The following is a 21,162-nucleotide window of genomic DNA, read 5'->3' on the forward strand; positions in this document are numbered from 1 at the left end:
AAAACTGATGCAATCATTCAGAGGTTTCTAAATTTCACCTCTATAGTGTATTAGCTGTTTTCGAGTAAGAGTGTATATATTTTTTTCCTTCCTGAAACTACAGGGTTTTTTCCTGCTATTTATTATCAGACTCTACCACTCTACAAACTAAGTTTTATCAGCCCTATTCCTTATAAACCTATTCAATGGCTACTGAGAGCATTCATCTCCCCACTCATTCCATAATGAATGAATGGGGAGATGAATAAGGAATTGAATGGTATTGAGCCGCCAATTGTTTTCCTCCTTACTGTAGTATTAAATGCCGCTGTTCTTTCTCTTAACTTGACCTCAATCTAAGAGTGAAAAATAAAGGTAGTGAGCAAAAGTGCCCTTGTTAATCCCTTTCTACGAATTTTAATGATTTAAAATTATTTTTATTATATTTTTTCAACACAGAGGCCTTGTTGGGCAAACTATATAAATGTTCTTTTCTCTTTTGAATACTATTCGGAACTCAGCAGCTAGTTGCAGATTGGAAGCCTTACAATAATACATGACCAAGAGAACTGTTTAACCATTTCCCCCTCCCCTTACCAGTTCATAATTCGAGGCTCCAAATATCGTGAAGAAATGTGTCTGTGTTAACGTTGGATATCTCGGTGCTTTTGACTCATTGTGGACCAGATATTTCGGGAATTTATTCTTCGGCAGCACCCTCCCTGCCGGTCTTTTGTACCAATATGAATCTATGCAGGGTAAGGTCTTTCAAACATTTTAAATCTTTGAATGTAGTTTAATGTGTAATGCTGTCCAAGTTTTTTAGGCTTAAACTGTTCCCTGGCTTTTTTATTTTTAGGAAGATGAAAGGGGGAAATTATCTGTGGATTTAAGTGAAATGTAGTCCCAATTTATTTGACCCTTACCCTATGAACCTGTATAGGAACTTCGTAATTATTTTTATCGCTGCTGAAATATTTGTTTCAATCACCAAGTGAATTTACAGAAAACTGCAAAGAAGGTACACCCGCTTCTGTAGCTAATCTTACTTCAAAGTAGATGGAAGATTCCTGTGGGTAGACCCAGTCGAAATAAGGGAGGAGATAAACTACGAATTACAAAGCACAGAAGGTACTGGTGGCGAAATCTCTCTCTTCTTGTAGGAGTCCTGAATTGTAGAAAACCTTAGTGAGATTATATCGTTGATTGGCAGCTGTTGTTCAAGTCTTTATTCATTATTCTGCTCGGTACATTTTGAATATCAGAGTTAAAATTTAACATATTCGGTTGATTATTAAATTTATATGTTACAGTAAGATTGACAAATTAATGAGTACAGCAGAGAGAAGTCGAAATATGTGGACTACACGGACATCTATCAGATTAAACTGATTGTATTAAATTAGAATATTTTAAGAGAAATACATTTATGGATAGTTTTACATTGGTTCCACATATTACTTGGAAAATTTGGTATTCGATGGATGTGGTTCGCATATTTCAGCCACGTGTTCTAGTTTAATTTGTGTACCTGTGGAAATGTTTTATTTGCTGTTCTTGGGTTTCTCTTTAAGAAATATCGTTCTTGCTACAAGAATTTATACATGAAAGGATAATTAAGTTCGTGTAGATGCCTACACAAAATATTAGGCCACATAGATTCTTTTAGATTGTTCTTACTGAACTATAACATTTTTCTAAAAGACAAAATGATTCTACTGCTCGGTTACGAATTATTTATTCACTCTTTCGTGTATACATTAAGAAAACCAATTGACCAACAGGGCGCTAGATTATATAAAAAAATACTCGAAGTATATTATCACAGGTAGCCGGATGAGATGTGATCCAAATGTAGTAGAAGCTGTTGTCATTGAGTGTACCCTAGGATGAGGTATAGCTGCTCAGGGTCACTAGTTTCTGTAGTCTACTATAACGACGATAAAACAATAGGCGGCTCACGATCACTCACTAAACTTTCTCCATACAAACGCTGTAGGAGAGGAAGCCTAGTGAGAGACCTTCAACCGCCTATTTCTTCTCTCCACTGTAATGAATCTTCATTAACTGGAATTCGATGGACGAGTACGATTCGCACATCGCTTTTCACGCACAAGCTCTTCATCGACGCTGTCTGGGGATCGTTTCAAACGCAGCTGTTTCAAGACATCTGTAAAATAATATCATCCGTTGAATACACTAGTGAAATGCAGAAAATAACTACTAAAACATCAACATTTTACCAATGGGTTTTTAGTTTAAAATAATTTAAATTTAAATGCAGGAATATCTAAAATATGCGACACCCAGTTGTCCTAGCAAGCTTAGAAACTGGACTTGATATAAGAACAAAAATTCTCCATAATGGGGTTATTTTTTGTTACTTAACACGTTCACAATCAGTTGCCTCGGCATTGCACTACTACAAAACAATTCAGATTTGAAAGTCGAGTATAATGGAGCTATGGCAGTTAAATTTCGAATTTTAACCAGAATTAATTCAACACTAGAGACCATGGAGGGCAGTAGTGGTTGAAAAATGAATCTATAGATGTGGCCAATATGATGGATATTTACCAAAGGGTCCAGATTCGACATTCTGTACGCAGAGAAACAGCAACAGCGTCACACCAACGAAGAGAATCTGTAAAAAATACAATAAAGTATTTTAGTTTTAGCATTAATCTTATTACAGTATAAAAATCTAAAACAAATATGAATGAAAGATAGCCCTTCTTGAAACCAATGCCTTCAGATTTAATTAGGCAAATGATCTGTGTGAGTTAGCAAAGGTTGCTTATTAAGGATGAACCCGAAACGAGAATCAGATCATCATACGAGCTGTCAATTATAGAGAAGTTCTATAGGCAGTTAAAGGTCATTCGTTAACTGCCCTCTTCTCTCCCATTCCATATATATACCTTTCGCCCCCATAATTCTTGGCACTGACTCTGGGATTCATTTTTGAATAATGGAGTGTATCTGGCGCAAGCTGGTGGAAAGTACACGCTTCGCGATGTCTAGGTCTGCTTTTGCTGAGGATTGTTAATATATTTATACGAGAAATGACTTACCAGTTTCTTGTCCATGGTTTGGCGCTTCCAAAATGTACTACTAGTTTCGATTCTTCTATATCTGCCAACTTTCTCTCTTCCGCTATTTATACAAGAGAAAACCTTGCAACTTTCTTCTGACCCCGTGAATCCTCCAAGGTGTCATGATTCATCACCAGGAAGAGAAAGAGTGGATCATGCGATGATGAGTCGGCAGATGTGTCATTCATAGCCTCTTTTGAATTGTATTGTGTCTGTATTATTGCCGCTATCAAATACAGTGATAAACTACTTCCCGCACACCTGTTATTTCTCCACAGCGTGAATCATCCTTGACTGTTTAATATTCCATTTACTTAGCATCCGTTAATTAACTACAGAGCGTGTTTTTTTAACTAAAAGTACACTTCAGAAGAACTCGGAATTCTCGAAGGGTTTTTGGCTTTCTGATAAATTGGTTGGAGAAACCAGAGTTCTTGGAGTAAACTACCCTTACCATTCTGAAGTTGACTCTTTCATTGTTGAAAGAAACGGTGAAAAACGGACTCCACTTGTCTGTTCCATTCATTGATGGCACAGACAAGTGGACACGGGGGCAGCTTTCAATTTCAATTCTCATTTTTTCGCTGCAGTCAGTACCCTCTGAACAATATTTCTCCTTAAAGTGTTTTAGTGACATTTTAAAATTGCTTTTTTTTTGAATACTTTATTAGAAATAAACTTTAATTAGTACAATTCATGTCAATCTTAATTTATACTAGGAAAGTATAAACGGAACATTATGGCCTCAGCCACTGATGCTCCTATAACCATTCTACTACAACAACAAACTTCATGAAAGAATTTTTGCATTTGGCAACATCAGCAAATCAAAAATAAGATTTTTTATTTACTCCAATGACCTCAGTTTTTTAATCAACTGATCAGTGCCATAAAATACTAAGCAGATTTGACATCTACATTACTGCTAACTGTACAGGGCAAAATCGTCCAATAATGAGTGGAATAAGTGGTGATGATAATGACATTTTAAGTTGAAATCTTAATCTTTTCGATAATAACCAAATGATTTCAAGAGAAATGCAGATTACCCTTATGGAAAGTTTTAAAAGTGCAGGGTGGGGCAATAGGACTGGTTGTTTTTCAGTGCGCTGCGTGCAGAGGGAGCGTTGTGGGGACAATGAGAGCTACGTGACTAGAGTTGTGTATTTATGCAGTTCGGTAATCATGGATAATTAATTGTCTAGTGAACTATTACACGTTTCCAGTAGAAACTTATTTTACAATAAAATTTATTGAGCAAACACAAAGCAGATTTCGACTTCAGTTTAATGTACCAAGACATGGCCGAATTCACTCTCGGAACACAATAATAAGGTGGATTGAAACTTTTCGCGCTAGTGTAAACAATTGACATGTGGGAACTACGCGTACAGTTCGCACACCTGACAATGTCATGAAAGTGAGAAAGGCAGTATTGCAAATTCCATTCCAGTCAGCAAGGAAACAAGCGATTGCTTTGGAATGTGGAAGAGAAGTCTAAGACGATTTTTTGCACAATGATCTTCAGTTCCACTCGTACAAAAACCAAGTCGCCCATGAGGTAACAAATCAGGATAAAATGGCTTGAGTACAATTCTGTAGACAATTTATGAACATTTTGGAAAATGATGCAAATGTTTTGTATGTTTTAATTATGTCATACTAGGCCTATCTTCACCTTTCTGTATTTGTTAACAAGCAGAACTTTCGCTGTTGGTGGGAGACTAATCCAATGGAATTCCATTAAAAGCCTCTACGTAGTGAGAAGGTAACTGGTGTGGCTTATCCGCATTTGGGGTAATCGGACCCTACCTCTTTAAAAAGAACAATCAGGCTGCAACAGTGACTGCTGATCGACACAGTACGATGTTGGAAACGTTTTGGTTGAGGAGCTATACAGGTTCAGACAAAATAATGGCTGGTTCCAGCAAGACGGAGAAACACAACACACTCCAAGAAAAAGTCTGGTCATTTTGAGGAGAATGTTTCCGTGTTTGGTAACATCTGCTGGCCTTCAAGATCGCCCGACTTGACTGAGCCCAACTTTTTTCTCTTAGGTATATCTAAAGGCGAAAGTTTAAGAAACAAAACCACTCTCGATTCAAGGACCGGATGAAGAAGTAATTGAAATTTGTTACAGCGAATGGTGCACAGTTTTATGCGAAGAGTGGAACAAAGTATTGATTGCTCCGGAAACGTAATTTTTAAAATTTAACATTCTAATACTAAACTGCATTTGTCAATGTTATTATTTCTTTAAATAAAGATTTTCAATTTACACCTCATCTTTTAAAAATAATTCACCAAAAACATCAAGTCCTACTGTTCCACCCTGTATTACAATAAAAAGTATAAAAATAGAGTGCATTTTTTTTCATTTGCTTTTTCTTTTGTAATGATGACGAACTTCTCTGATCAATGTCCAGCAATATTCAGCCAGCGTACTCAGCTTCCATCTTCCTCAGTAATTCAAAATGTCTTATTTAATTAGATAGTTTCATTATATTCCGATAGATGGCAGCAGTTACAGATATTTTAATTGGTACAATTTACTTAATATAGAATTCCAGATTTATTCCGGATAATTATGTAAATGAATGACCTTTGCCTGTAAATTAGGGCTATTTCTTGAACTAAAAAATCATTTCCTTGTTTCAAGTTTTATTTTAAATACACAATTAAGCTTGTTTATAGTAAAGAAACCAGTTTATGATATTAGGAGGAAAACAGCTTCTTTTTCTTTAACTTTTCTTGTATACGTTTATTCCTAAACCTTTCCGGCTTAGTCACAAGGGTACACTGCTCCTGCTTCAACGTGGAAATGCCGGTAACCTGGAAGGAGAAAGCTGTCTCTCCAGGGCAAAGTGGAGCTACTGACTCCAACCATAGAAAGCAACTGGGTTGGCTGTTTCAAATATAACCAATCTAAGACATGAAAGGCCTAGTTCTCGAACAGCCTCAGCGATAAAAATTAGACAAGGCGACAGAAATGATCCTGTATACAAAAAAAGGGGCTAAAACCCGATTCAAATTCTACACACTTCAACATATCCAATAATTCATTCAAATGCAGATATATCCTTAGGGTATTTGTCATCCTTTCTAGTAGAGAAGATCCTTGAGAATTTTGTTCATCCATCATTTACAGAGAGTTGTCAAATTATTGGAATTAATCCGAAAAATTCAAACTTCCCACTATGAAAAAGGGATCAAAAAGGGGTTGTGTTTTATATATTGGTTTTAACAATTTGACAATCCACTGTATATTCGTAGAAATGAAGATATGTTAGAAGTAAAGGTAATTTGCCTTTTTTGTTATTAGTAATTATTTATTGGAATAAACTTACACCTAGTTTTTGTGGTGGTGGTGGTGATTAGGTTGAATAAATTTAAGAAAGGTGCGTAAAATTATTGGAAAAGACCGTGAAGTGCTTTTTCTTTCTTTTTTGCTAGTGTTGTATAAACTTTGATTCTTGTATCATGTCTTCAATACTAATTGGAATAAAAAGACATTAAATTGCCACTTCTTTTCGAGGAACTTATCTTGGATCTTTTATAAATGCATATCATAATGTAAAGACACAAAGCAATCACCAAGCTTGTTTTGAGCAGTTGTGAATAATCATATGAAATTGTCTGCAACTGCACTACAGAGATGTCAAGGAAAATTACATAAATATGTTTTTTGTTATCATGATAAGAACAATTAAATAAATTACCGATAGAGAGGTATAATTCAGTTCTTAATTAACAATTATTTATTTTCTTTTCTGTGCGTACATTAGAAATAAATCTGTTAATATCAAAAATATACAATTAAATATTAAAATTAAATGTAAAAAAAAAATTAAAATAATTCGTTCAATACGCCGACATCGTCAAGGGAGTCGGAATGTCATCACAATGGCACCGTTCCTGAAATGTGAACAGTGACGTTATTATCGAGACCAGGTGGTTCATTCTCATCATCATATTGGACGGGTAGTGGTGGTGGTGGAGACAGAAACTCGAGTTCGGTTTGCACATCTCTTTTCATGCACAGGAAATTCGTTCAAACTTCCGGGAGATCGCTTCAAGCGCAGTCGCTCCATCAACGCTGTTAAGTAAAAAAGATATTAGTTTGGCATAATTCTCAAACATAAACGAGAAACAAATTGCATTAATCATGTAGAATAGTACTAGTATAAGAAACACAACGAAATTAAGGTGAATAATAATCAAATACAAATTCAACTTCATGTTTAAAGGAGGACCGTTTTACCCCATTTTAGTATCTGTATTGAAATCCAATTTTTATACCCTATATTTGAACAAATATTTCTAAACACCGATTCCTACATGCATTGGTAATATTCAGACAACATATTTCAATTATTATTATTATATAAATATGTAAATCCATATTACATAAATTTAAATAAGTAATTTCTCCCCGGGGGCTCACATCTGGTGAGTATGGGTTTGGCAAACCCAGGGTCCTCAGCTGGATATCATCATTCTTCTCTTTCTTGGTGATTCCTTTGTACTTCTCTCTCTCTCTCTCTCTCTCTCCCTTTCTCTCTCTCTCTCTCTCTCTCTCTCTCTCTCTCTCTCTCTCTCTCTCTCTTTCTCCTCCTCTCTCTTCTTTCTTTCTCAGCAGGTAACTCAGGATTTTTTTTTTTTTTTTTTTTTTGGCTGGTGCAGCAGCATAAGCCTCAGGCTTCCTTGTACCATATGGCTAATAATAATAATAATAATAATAATAATAATAATAATAATAATAAAATTACAGACATTCTGACATTTTTTATACAAAAAAGTCAAATTTCAAAACAACGGGTTCATCGAGTGATTATGTATACTACAAAATGGTGAAAAAGATTTACCTAAATTTTCAGAGTTGGCATTTTATATGCAGAGCAATATCAGCAACATCCTACCAACGAAAAACATCTCTATAAACCAAAAAAACAATGTTTAGTTACAGCAACCATCTTAACTTACTAAAAATAACAAGTATATCATAAATTTACAATATTTGAGTATTTTGTTCTTCTAATCGCCCATTTCTTTCAATAATATTCCTTAAAATTTGTGTGCTATTTGTGATGTGAGCGCGTGGGCCCAAGGTTATTTAGAAAAAGAGCCAAGGCAACTAATAGCATTGAGAAACAGTATATTGCAGTTGTAAAACTGCATGTGTTCTACAATTTATTGTACTGTTTCCGGGATGAAAACCGCGCAACTGTTGCCGTAATCCAGTTGACTAAAATTAAATTTATTTACCAGTTTCTTATCCATATTGCAGTTCTTTGGTTGCTGAACTATCTCTTTCGGAATCTTTAATATCTGACAATGTAATATTCAGCTATTTATACATAAACGAACTATCTAAACTTCCTCTCAATCAGCCTCCCTTTTATGAATCATTTCTTTGAATAGAAAACACCGATAAGAGTCAAATATACGCCATTCTTGTTTTGTTCTACATAAACAATATCCTGATTTGCAATATCCATCTAGTGAAAGCCCTAATTATGTAGTTCTCATACACCATCAAAAAATATATGATTCATTCAAACGTTTATCTTCTTTTGTTCTCTTATGGCACAAAATCATGCTGTTAGCAAACAGAAGATACATGGCCGTATTTCTAACAACGGATCTCCAAGGGGAGACCTGACCCTCAAAATTTATAGTTGGGATCTGTCAGTTCTGTCTGTTTTTCTGTCTGTTCTGAATGTTAACGTTCTTATACTAAACTGCATTTGTCAATGTTATTATTTCTTTAAATAAAGATTTTCAATTTACACCTCATCTTTTAAAAATAATTCACCAAAAACATGCAGTCCTACTGTTCCACCCTGTATTACAGTAAAAATAGAGTGCATTTTTTTTTCTCTTGCCTTTTCTTTTGTAATGATGACGAACTTCTCTGATCAATGTCCAGCAACATTCAGCCAGCGTACTGGACTTCCATCTTCCTTTGAAACGATTCTTCGCGATAGATATCTTGATGAAAACTTCCTTCCTGTTCGCTATTCATGCAGCAATATTAGTTCACACGCTTATAACTTCGACTGGTTCGCCTGTGTCAGAAATTTCTTTTTATGTGTACGTCTGACGTGGAGGTAACAGGTAACAACAGAATAGTCTAGGGTATTTTGTGGAGAAATTACATAATCTGATCACTCAAACCCTAGTCTAAAAACGTCTTCTCAACCAACAGCACAATTAATATGAACAGATAGAACAAATTTTAACTAAAGGAAAACTAAAATATGAAATATCGGTTATCTTCAGAACATGGGTACCACTTTGCGGGCGTGGATCTTTTTCCTGAATCCGTCCCGAATTAGTGGTGAAAAGTAACCTAACATTTTTTTCACTAGCCAAAAATCGAAAGTCTATTTAAAAAATCCACATTTCGCTTGCGTGAATCCGTCCCGAATTCGGACACACCCGCAACGCGATGATTCGACTGTACCCATGTTCTGGAGTTCGGCCGAAATATCTTGCTAACTGAGAGTGCTGGGAGGAAACACTTTCGCCCGCAATCAAGTTTCAAAGTCCACCATATTGAAAGCGAAAAAAATTCATTATTGTTCAGTGTTATCGGTCGAAATTATTTCTAACAAAATAATTAAAACAAAAAGGACCTTGCATTTCTAGGGATTCAGTTTAAGGCATTTACTATGCCATTCTTCGCCAATGAACGTAACCGTTTCCTGAGTTCTTAATGTATTTGAGCGCCTCTTATGACTGCATCTTAGTTTAATAATTCTTTTTAGATTTAATTTATATTTAAATGTTTTGATTGGTTGCAGCTATCTGAAGTGTATTTTGTAGACTTACAAGTCCCAGAATTTGTGTTTTTTTTTCAACAGAACAAAATTTGTCAAGCATAAATTGCACCGAAATACAGCTGAGAATTGGAAGATACTTCGAATTGAAAAGATAACCATTCATTTTTAATAACCCAAAATGTCTTATTTAATTAGATAGTTTCAGTATATTCCGATAGATGGCAGCAATTACAGATATTTTAATTGGTAGAATTTATTTAATAAAGAATTCCAGATTTATTCTTTATTTGCTCGATTTTATTTATTTATTTTTTTGCTGTTTTAAATCCCGTCTTCAATTTTTAAGCAGTTCATGGAACCAAAACTCGTTTTTCTTTAGTTCTCGCAGAGCTGTAACAGCAAAATAAGAAGCACACCAATTTTGTGCCCCCCCCCCAGATAATTTTGTAATCGAATGACTTTCCCTGTAAATTAGGGCTATTTCTTGAACTAAAAAGTCGTCTCCTTGTTTCAAGTGTTTTTAAATACACAATTAAGCTTGTTTTTAGTAAAGAAATATGTTTATTTCTTGTTTATGATATTAAGAGAAAAAGAGCTTCTTCTTTTCTTTAACTTTTCTTGTATACGTTTATTCCTAAACCTTTACGGCTTAGTCACAATGGTGCACTGCTCCTGCTTCAACGTGGAGATGCCGGTAACATGGAAGGAGCAAGCTGTCTCTCCAGGGCGAAGTGGAGCTACATGACTCCAACCATAGAAAGCAACTGGGTTGACTGATTCGAATATAACCAACCTAAGACATGAAAGACCTAGTTCTCGAACAGCCTCAGCCATAAAAATTAGAAAAGGCGACAGAAATGATCCTGTATCCAAAAAAAGGGAGTAAAACCCGATTCAAATTCTACACACTCCAACATATCCAATAATTCATTCAAATGCAGATATATCCTTAGGGTATTTGTCATCCTTTCTAGTAGAGAAGATCCTTGAGAATTTTGTTCGTTCATCATTTACAGAGAGTTGTCAAATTATTGGAATTAATCCGAAAAATTCAAACTTCCCACTATGAAAAAGGGATCAAAAAGGGGTTGTGTTTTATATATTGGTTTTAATAATTTGACCATCCACTGTATATTCGTAGAAATGAAGATATGTTAGAAGTGAAGGTAACTTGCCTTTTTTGTTATTAGTAATTAGTTGTTGGAATAAACTTCCACCTAATTTTTGTGCTGGTGGTTGGTGATTAGGTTGAATAAATTTAAGAAAGGTGCGGAAAATTATTGGAAGAGATCGTGAAGTGCATTTTCTTTCTTTTTTTGCTAGTGTTGTATGAACTTTGATTCTTGTATCATGTCTTCAATACTAATTGGAATAAAAGACATTAAATTGCCACTTCTTTTCGATGGGAACTTGTCTTGGAACTTTTATAAATGCATATCATACGGTAAAGACACAAAGCAATCACCCAGCGTGTTTTGGGCAGTTGTGAATAATCATATGAAAGTGCCTGCAACTGCACTACAGAGATGTCAAGGAAAATTACATAAATGTGATTTTTTGTTATCATGATAAGAACAATTAAATAAATTACCGATAGAGAGATATAATTCAGTTCTTAATTAACAATTATTTATTTTCTTTTCTGTGCGTACATTAGAAATAAATCTGTTAATATCAAAAATATGCAATTAAATATTAAAAAAAAATTAAAATAATTTGTTCAAGACGCCGATATCGTCAAGGGAGTCGGAATATCATCACAATGGCACCGGTCCTGAAATGCGAACAGTGAAGTTATCATCGGGACCAGGTGGTTCATTCTCATCATCATATTGGACGGTTAGTGGTGGTGGTGGAAGCAGAAACTCGAGTTCGGTTTGCACATCTCTTTTCACGCACAGGAAATTCGTTCGAACTTCCGGGAGATCGCTTCAAGCGCAGTCGCTCCATCAATGCTGTTAAAGTAAAAAAGATATAATTTGGAATAATTCTCAAGAATAAACGAAAAACAAATTGCATTAATCATGTAGTATAGTACTAGTATAAGAAACACTACGATATTAAGGTGAATAATAATCAAATACAAATTCAACTTCATGTTTAAAGGAGGTCCATTTTACCCATTTTAGTATCTGTATTGAAATCCAATTTTTACACCCTATATTTGAATAAATGTTTCTAAACACCGATTCCTACATGCATCGGTAATATTCAGGCAACATATTTCATTTATATCAATTACTATTATTATTATTATATAAATTCGTAAATATTTCATCTGGAAATTACTAACATTCTGTCTTTTTTTATACAAAAAGTCAAATTTCAAAACAATGGGTGCATCGAGTGATTATGTATACTACAAAATGGCGAAAAAGATTTACCTAAATTTTCAGAGTTGGCATTCTGTATGCAGAGCAATATCAGCAACATCCCACCAACGAAAAACATCTGTATAAACCAAAAAAACAATGTTTAGTTATAGCAACCATCTTAACTTACTAAAAATAACAAGTATATCATAAATTTACAATATTTGAGTATTTTGTTCTTCTAATCGGCCATTTATTTCAATAATATTCCTTAAAATTTGTGTGCTATTTGTGATGTGAGCACGTGGGCCCAAGGTTATTTAGAAAAAGTGCCAAGGCAACTAATAGCATTGAGAGACAGTATATTGCAGTTGTAAAACTGCATGTGTTCCACAACTTATTGTACTGTTTCTGGGATGAAAACCGCGCAACTATTGCCGTAATCTACTTGACCAAAATTAAATTTCCTTACCAGTTTCTTGTCCATATTGCAGTTCTTTGGTTACTGGTTACTATCTCTTTCGGAATCTTCAATATCTGCTAATGTAATATTCAGCTATTTATACATGAACGAACTATCTAAACTTCCTCTCAATCAACCTTCCCTTTTATGAATCATTTCTTTGAATAGAAAACAGCTGACACTGATATGAGTCAAATATATGTCATTCATATTTTGTTCTACATAAACAATACCCTGATTTGCAATATCCATCTAGTGAAAGTCCTAATTATGCAGTTCTCATACACCATCAAAAGATATATGATTCATTCAAACGTTTATCTCCTTTTGTTCTCTTATGGCACAAGGTCATGCTGTTAGCAAAGAGAAGATACCATTGCCGTATTTCTAACAACGGATCTCCAAGGGGAGACCTGACCCTCAAAATTTATTGTTGGGGTCTGTCAGTTCTGTCTGTTTTTTCCAGCAATGCAGATCTAAAATCTTACATTAAGATGCACAAGAACTGTGTACGGATTGTCGGAAGCTGCATTAAAACTACATTTAATCTATGAATTTCTTTTTCCATACAATTTGAGTCCCTCTTCCACTAGCCTAACCTGTGGTATCTTTGAAAAACATTTTTAACGTAGAAAGAGAAACGACCGGTAGTTGGGAAGAGATACTCCAAGGTCGTTGCAGGAATTGACTTTGGCTAAGATTATTCTGTTGATAGATGGTGCGAGGCCAGTGTGAGGAGCTGAGAAAGACATCACGCAGCATTTTTAAATATTGATAGAAACGTTGTTAGTTTCAAATGTGCTTACTAGTATCGATAATAGCCAGCCTTTGCCCATTACCTGAATGATACAGTAAGATAACTCACTGAAAACTATAGCTTGTTATATAAGATTGATAACAGACCGTTGATGTAAAGATAAGCAAGTGCCCCAACTGAGATTGTGTACTTACTCTTTAAGACGTTTTAACTTAAAGGTCTTGAAGCGTTGTTTTAAAATATCTATTATTTTTGGGGGGCGGTGTATATACTCCTAAATGCACATATTTCTCTTTCAATTACGTAAGAGAATGCAAATTTCATTTCATTACCAATAGCGTGCATAGGCGTAACCAGACTTGGTAACCCCGCTCTAAATACTCTCCGGAAGTTTATCCCAGCAATCTCCTGTCCCAATAAAAAAATCATGCGTCAGTATTATCGTCATCTACTGATGAAATACTTGCATTACATGATCAAAACTAGTAGGGCGATTTGTGAATTTATCCTTCGGGTTTCATGGTTTTCTATGGTTTTTGGCACAAGGTCCAGGAGGCCCTTGTGCCAAATAAAAAAAAAACATATTTATTTTCCTTTAAGTCGGCCAATGCACCTTCATATTTTGTATTTTATTAAATGATGCGCGCTTGAAATATATTGAGATTGTATGCAAGAACAGAGCTAGCATCGGCCTGTAACAGTACATGCGTGACGTGTGTTAAAGTCTGAGCAAGACCGGAAGTCACGCCCAGTGGCCTAAACAACAATTAGGCTAAGGCCGATGTCATGTCAAAAACTGAAAGAGATTCAACAAATTTAGTGCACCACTTAACTGCATGCGTGTGAAAAATTCTATTTGTATTAGTATCAGCATGCACTGGAATTAAGTACATTTTTAAATCTACAGTTTCTTATTCCTTCGCGTGAAAGAGATCACCATGGCGACAAGCGATAAACGTCAATGAAATGTTTAACTTGATTATATGGTTTCATTTTCTTCCGATAGATGGCAGAATCAACAAAATGTAGTAGCACTGACTGGTATTTCTTGGCTTCTAGATACAGATAGCCAAGCTATATCAACAATTTACAGAAACTATAATTGCCTCAGTTGCCTTGATGCTAATCACGAATAGCATAATCCAGATGAAAGCTTTCCCTTTTATGGCTAAGCAGTAGTGTTATTTTTAGGGTGAGTGACATCGTTAGTCTGAAGTATATAAGCATCACAGTTGAAATTGCTGAATTTTATGCAATTAGTTTGCCTCTACCGAGGAAGGCCATGCCAAATAATTAACGACCTATTCGGCCCGCCTTTATCGAGAAGTGGAAGAGGAATTTGCATTTATGGAGCTTTGTCCCAAAACATAACTTGCTCATAATGCTGGAAAATTTATACCATTCATTTTCCACCTTTGAGAGCTGGTTCCTCGACTTTGTTTATGCACTCTTTGCGAATCTGTCATTACGTTTCTTAAAAAGTGATGAAGATGAAGTTTGCTTCCAATACTCCAGACCCGGATCCAGCAGACGTTACGTTCTCTTTTTGAGCATTCTTTTGACATCCATTTCTGCTGGATCCCAAGTCACATTAGGTTCACACGTTTCTCTCGGTTGATTAGATGCGTTTTGAAACATGATCTGAAACGTCTGGTACTACAGAAGACAAGTAAAATATATTTTTTCTCTGAAAGGGAACATTTAATTAAGCAGTGCTCCCTAATCTGAAGTTTGATTTGTTCGAAGACATATTGCCCCTCTTCTGTTCTGGAGGTCATACAGTCTGTGGCCTGCAACCAACAGTTAGATATATGTTTTTTTTTTTTTTTTTTTGCGGGTTCCCAGGCTGCCAAGGCCTGGGAGCCCGCAAAAAAACAAAGGCCGGAACTCCAAAAACCCATTAAAGTCACACAGCCGAGACAAACATTTTTAAAGAATCCTGCAGTTTCCAATAGCATTATGTATATCAGTTACCCTATTAACGTTAGCATTGACAAGGAAATAAACTATTAACATTTATTGCACATTCCAGTGAGGTTTACCACTCTCTCTGTTTGCCAGTCAAACTGTTGAGGAAATTTATAGTCTGATTTAATTTTTTACCTAGTAGGATCTGAGTTCATTGGGTGGGTCTATAGAAGTTCCTCAGGGCTACTTCCATCTGCAGTGTTCATATAGTATTCCTGAGCTATAGGCTATAGGAAATGAAAGCTTAAAGGTTACCTTTAAGGCGATTTATACCATTCTACAAAATTTATACATCAGGTGACTTACCAGGAAAGGAAGTTCCCAGCATGCACTAAAGCACTCGCAGTAGCACAGAGCGTTCTTTCAGAAGGTTTTCCTATAAGTGTACTTATAAATTTTCAGTTAGAAAGCAGAAATTCCAGTTTCTGTTCAATAGGCTTGATGGCATTTTAGATTATTGCAGGAGTCATCTTATGGGGTGCAGATCTTATTTTATTTTTTTTAAATACGATTTTATAAGAGATAAGCGTGTTGGGGTGCAGAGAAGTATGAATGTTCTTAACTGTGTGGTTAAGCAATTATTTGCAATTCTTCACGGTTAGCTTCCTAATAATTTAGGCACGTTTATACACAAAGTTTCATGGTGAGCTGTTGTTGTTATTTGGTTTTTAGGAGCATTAGCAACTAGGGCCATATTGCTCCGGGGATATGCGGTGGTCATTCCCTGACCTTTCCGCATCCTCCTTATTTGGTGGTCACGGGCTCAAACTCATGATGAGCCGTCCAGTATCACTTAGAGGAGAAAGGGGTCTACCTATCATTTCCTGTTGCGTTGGTGGCTATCTTCCGATATGTTCTTCCCAAAAGTAAGTTAATCTGGATCATTATGACTCCACTGTAGAGTTACTAGCCGCAAATCTTTTCTTTAAAACTGCCGCAGAGAACTGTTGAAATGTAGTGAAGACATCAGAATTTTCAATGAGCAAATGTACATTATTTTCTGAGAGATTATTTATTTTACTCAGCAGTACCTATCTTTCATTCAGATATTTCATTACATTCAAACTGAACGTGCTGCCATGTCTCAGATGCACCGCAGTGACAGAAAGGGTCAGGCTCAAGGCCCCTTTCAAAAGATTTAGCCCTGAGCGACCCATGGCCGGTCATTAAATATGATGTGGTCATGCTAGGCACAAACCATTTTGAGACTGTGGGTAATGATGCGAATTCAACATTTGAAATGTATCTTCGTGTAACCTCACCATGTTCACTCTGAACCCATCTTTGCTGCCAGACAGCAGGGCCAATCGATATGCTGGAAGTCAGAACTGTGTTCCTCAAAACATTCCTGCACAACAAGTGCCCGATGGCTCGGCGCATTGTCATCTTGGAAGTCACCATCGCCATTCGGGAAAAAAGTGTAACATAGCGGGGTGTACACAGTCATTAAGCAGTTGACGATAGCGGAGACCACTGATACGTTGTTCCACATGCACCAGGGTTGGTCCAAATTCCTGCCAGTGAAACATTCCGCACACCATACAACAGCCTCCACCAGCCTGCACTTTTGATACTATGCATGATGGATGAAGAGCCTCATGTTGTTGACGCAAAATCCGTACACGACCATCCACGGTGTGGAGCAAATAACGTGACATCCGACCAGCACACCTTCTTCCAGTCTTCTAACGTCCAACTTGCATGCTCTTTGCACCAGGCGAGTCTTTTACGGCGGTGAACCTTGGTTAGGAGAGGATGCCATAGGGGTCGTCTGCTATTATAACCCATACGTGCGACGCATGGTCATGCCAGATATTGTTCTGGGTTGGCCCATGTTGTATTGGGTAGTCAATTCTTCAACAGTGCTGCGCCTGTATGAGTCGTCGAACCTGGCGCTCACCTCTAACATCAACCTTTCGCTGACCTTTGTAGTTTTGCCGTCGGGTCGTTCTCTGACCATTTTGACGCCAGTCCTGGTTCACTTTAACTACGGCGACTCTCGAACACCCCATCAGTTCAGCCGTTTGGGAAATCGGGGCACCAGCTCGTCGAGCGCCCACAATCTGTCCTTTATCAAAGTCCGATAAAACCTTCCTTTTACCCATCACGCTCGGAATTTTACTACCTACTGAACCACTGACACCTTATCTATGCTACGTAGGTCGACTAACTCGCAGTGTCGTACCTCACGTGGTCAACGGGTCGCATTCAGTTTTCATATGGGTGGTCATAATTCAGTGATCACTCAGTGTATATTTGTCTTCTACCTACCTTCGGCGCTAGGCAGAGCAGGTTCCAATTAGGTTCAACGTGTAGCCAATATTTTCTGTTTTATGCAGTTTATTTTACGTGTAGCTGCTCATTTAAGTGCTACTGTTTTAAATGAAAGTCTTTAGGCACGCTGTTCAAATAGGATGAGCTATTTAGTGGAGTATTTTTCTAGTTTCTATGAGTGTTATAGATGGTACAACAAGTTTTAAGTTCTCCGGATATTATCCATAGAGAATTTTGGAAAAGTGGGCTACAATCAATTCAGTACGTTGGGCAAACTCAAAAGAGAAAGAGAATGAAACGAATAAGACCTTGCAATGTTGCTTCAACACGACAATGAGGAGCCTCACTGTACCCATGAAATATTAATTAGCAACAGTAGGATTTCAAACGTGAGGTTTGAATTGTTCTACACCCTCCCTATAAAAGACTATTAAATTAAGATCATCAAAGAACTAACTTATATACCAATGTGTATTATGTCCAGAAATTGCATGTGTTCTTTGTTCGGTTTGCCTCATTTGCTGGGCGAAAAACCTGACTTTCCGTGGAACAAAACCTTACTATCCTCGCATGAGAATGACTAACTCAATTACTGAGTGAAAACAGCCCATAAAAGTTCCTCGCTTCATTGACAGGATCCGAAACAGGCTTTTATTATCCGTGTGTAGAGGTCGATGATTATAACCACTAATCACGGGCAGCCAGAAGAATATGCAATGTGGTGGAGAGGGATTAGTTATCCTTTAATCAGTACATTCACTATTTTCATTCATTCTAACTCATCCAAATGTAAAAAAGATTAATATAAGCTTAATTAAAAAAGAAAATCTTATCCGAACATGGTCCTAATTTGTTTTAAAAAATGCCAAAGAATTACACATTTTTGGCAAGGTGCTAAATTTCACAGGTTGTTTAAATGCATGATATTATAATTATGATGTTACATAGAATCATTGCGATGATTTTGTGTAACATAGAAACAGTTGTGATCATATTGTGTTCACTTCTGGCCTTTGAGCTGCCCTCAGAGATACTCTTATTTTTAAATGATGGTGTAGTACACATATTGGTAAATATATATTCTTCAAGAAAACTTGTTCAATGATTAATTGTGAATTTATTTACTCTTTGGTGCATACATTAGGAAAACAATAAATTGACTAGTCGGTTGGTTCATCCATGGAACTGGAAATTGTTTCTGAAATCCTGACATACATCGATGAGTTAGAAGTGACTCAGTGTGCAACCCGTCCTCAATCGGACAGCTAGATTGTTGTCAGGATTGGGTGGCCCTCTTCCTCACCCACTGCCGGCAGTGGTAGTAGTTTCTGAAGTTGTAGTACGAGGTCCGCATCGCTTTCCACGCACATGCGCTTCATTGTGAGCAGATCGTTTCTCAAGCAACCGTTCCTTCAAACCTGTAAATTAAAAAAAAGTTTTTAATTTCAACACCAGCAAAATGTGCAATAACACCACTCAAGCTACATTGACATAACATAACAAATATAACAAAGCCTTACTTAAGCTTGCAGAGTTAGCGTTCTGCATGCAGAGCAGTAGCACCAAAGCGAACCCAACGAAAATAATCTGCAAAATCAAAAAAAGCAATCTTAAGTTACAGCAGTGGTATTAATACAGTTAAAAATGCGTAATATGAATACATTTTTAAAAATTACTAAAACTGGTCGTCCGTTACTTGCTTCTTGGGCAAAAGCAACTAAAAGTTAAGAGGCGTCATTTCTAACCCCAATTTGCAGTTCTAAAGAGCATATTTCAGTAAAGTGAGCAGCTTCTGCTGACATTTGCACTAACTTCAAAAAGAGCCAGTCAACTTTTTCTAAAGCATGGAGACAGAAAACAGAAAAAATTTAACATAAAGTTGCATATCCTGAGGCAAGAAAACAAGTTCCAAAAAGCGCACAGAAAACTAGCAATACTCCGATGAGTATTCGTACCTCAACATTACATAAACGAAGAAACCAAAAAGAGTATTCAAGTCCAGAAGGCTGTTCCTGCAACACCGGCAGTATGGATGACACAGTGTTAGAATTGCAACCAAATGAAACCATGGAATTAGACCGCCCGATATGTCTCAGTAAATAAAAACGTTGATCACTCCTAAAAAGCAGTCGGATCAGTCTTTCTTACCCAAGCCCAAATAATGAATAAATTCATAAACTGGAACTTCAGAGACCTGTGCCGTAATTTCAATGATTGTCCCCAAAGGGTTCTCCTAAATTCCGAAGATCTAACCTCAATAGAAGGAACTTTTAAGAGCTAACATAACATCATTGTGGAAATAATCTGTGTAGGACGAATTGCACAGTTTCTGCTCCACAAGTCCAGGAAACAGACAAACCAACTACAGAACTCGCGAAATTTACAAATGCAGAGCACTTCATGGCCTTAGCTGTCTTGCAGTTTGTTCCAAATAAGCACTACATATTACAAATATATGCAGTGCATGGATGGGCATTCCACCCTAACTGCGTGATCTCATTGAGAATAATAAGTCCCAAGATTAGTATTGCGTATACAGCTAAACAAAATTCAGATTTTCGAAGTTTACCACTAATGAGCTGCTAAGATTTATATATCACGAATTGTAGAAACCTGAAAAATTAGTTTAAACGTACCATATTAGTGGTTCATTTCTCGGTGGCTCGGCAACATAGGACATATTGAACCAGTGCGTTGTGTCAGTGAAAGTATATTTTTATATTACTTGCTGATTTGTGTCCCTCTGCGCGATAAGTCTAACGTTTAACCGACTACATATATTTCTAACTGGGACTGTTAGGATTTACGAATAGCCTCAAAAAAATTAAAAATTCACTTACCACTTTCTTGTCCATGGTGTATACCGGTTCAGACAGAATGGTTAACTTTTGGTATCTTCAAAATCTGATGAGGATACTGTCTGAATATATGTGGTATTTATACATAAGCACATTTGGTTTCATCATTCCTCCCCCACCCGCACCCCGATTTGATTGGCGCCACAAATACAGAAAGAGAGATATGCGACTGATGACTCATAAATGTAATACGTACTGTACATTGACGTATGGCATTCATGTTTCGAAATTGCCTGAGAGCAGATGTCTAAAGGACTTAATTAACAAAAATCACACCACACAACACGTGGTATTCCTATAGAATTTGTTGTCCTATTCAGTGGAATCTAACGTGCCTGAAAAATTGCAGTTCCTGAAACCTCGTATTTTTGAAATGAAATGATTTATTTATTCATTTAAGATAGTTCCTTACTATCGATCACTTTTTGCATAACTGTTATAAGTTCATATATCCTGCGACTTAACATTCATAATACTAATACTAAATGTAGAAGAACTGCCTGATATTGCTTTGTATTCGGCTTCTAGATGCAGTTTAGTCCAGCTACAGGCGTTATTTTAATTTTCTATCTCGAAAAGAAAAGCATCTTAGAATATCAACAATTTACAGAAACTATAATTGCCTCAGCTGCGTGCTAATCACGAATAATATAATCCAGATGGAAGGTATC

General features: G+C 36.4%; 3 long non-coding RNA genes across 3 annotated transcripts; all 3 read right to left on the reverse strand.

Moving 5' to 3' along the window:
- Positions 1 to 1,701: 1,701 nt before the first annotated feature.
- On the reverse strand, positions 1,702 to 3,198 carry LOC150091005 (uncharacterized). The gene is made up of 3 exons (XR_016547373.1): positions 3,054 to 3,198; positions 2,557 to 2,623; positions 1,702 to 2,149 (listed from the first exon to the last, which is right to left on the reverse strand). It is a non-coding gene; the product is annotated as an uncharacterized LOC150091005 (long non-coding RNA).
- Positions 3,199 to 11,572: 8,374 nt separating this feature from the next.
- LOC150091006 (uncharacterized) lies at positions 11,573 to 12,739 on the reverse strand. The gene is made up of 3 exons (XR_016547374.1): positions 12,644 to 12,739; positions 12,244 to 12,310; positions 11,573 to 11,814 (listed from the first exon to the last, which is right to left on the reverse strand). It is a non-coding gene; the product is annotated as an uncharacterized LOC150091006 (long non-coding RNA).
- Positions 12,740 to 18,727: 5,988 nt separating this feature from the next.
- Positions 18,728 to 20,594, reverse strand: LOC150091007 (uncharacterized). The gene is made up of 3 exons (XR_016547376.1): positions 20,474 to 20,594; positions 19,154 to 19,220; positions 18,728 to 19,051 (listed from the first exon to the last, which is right to left on the reverse strand). It is a non-coding gene; the product is annotated as an uncharacterized LOC150091007 (long non-coding RNA).
- Positions 20,595 to 21,162: the final 568 nt, after the last annotated feature.

Source organism: Mastigoproctus giganteus, chromosome 1 (genome assembly GCF_048544385.1).
Source record: "Mastigoproctus giganteus isolate SK-2022 chromosome 1, ASM4854438v1, whole genome shotgun sequence".
NCBI lineage: Eukaryota > Metazoa > Arthropoda > Arachnida > Uropygi > Thelyphonidae > Mastigoproctus > Mastigoproctus giganteus.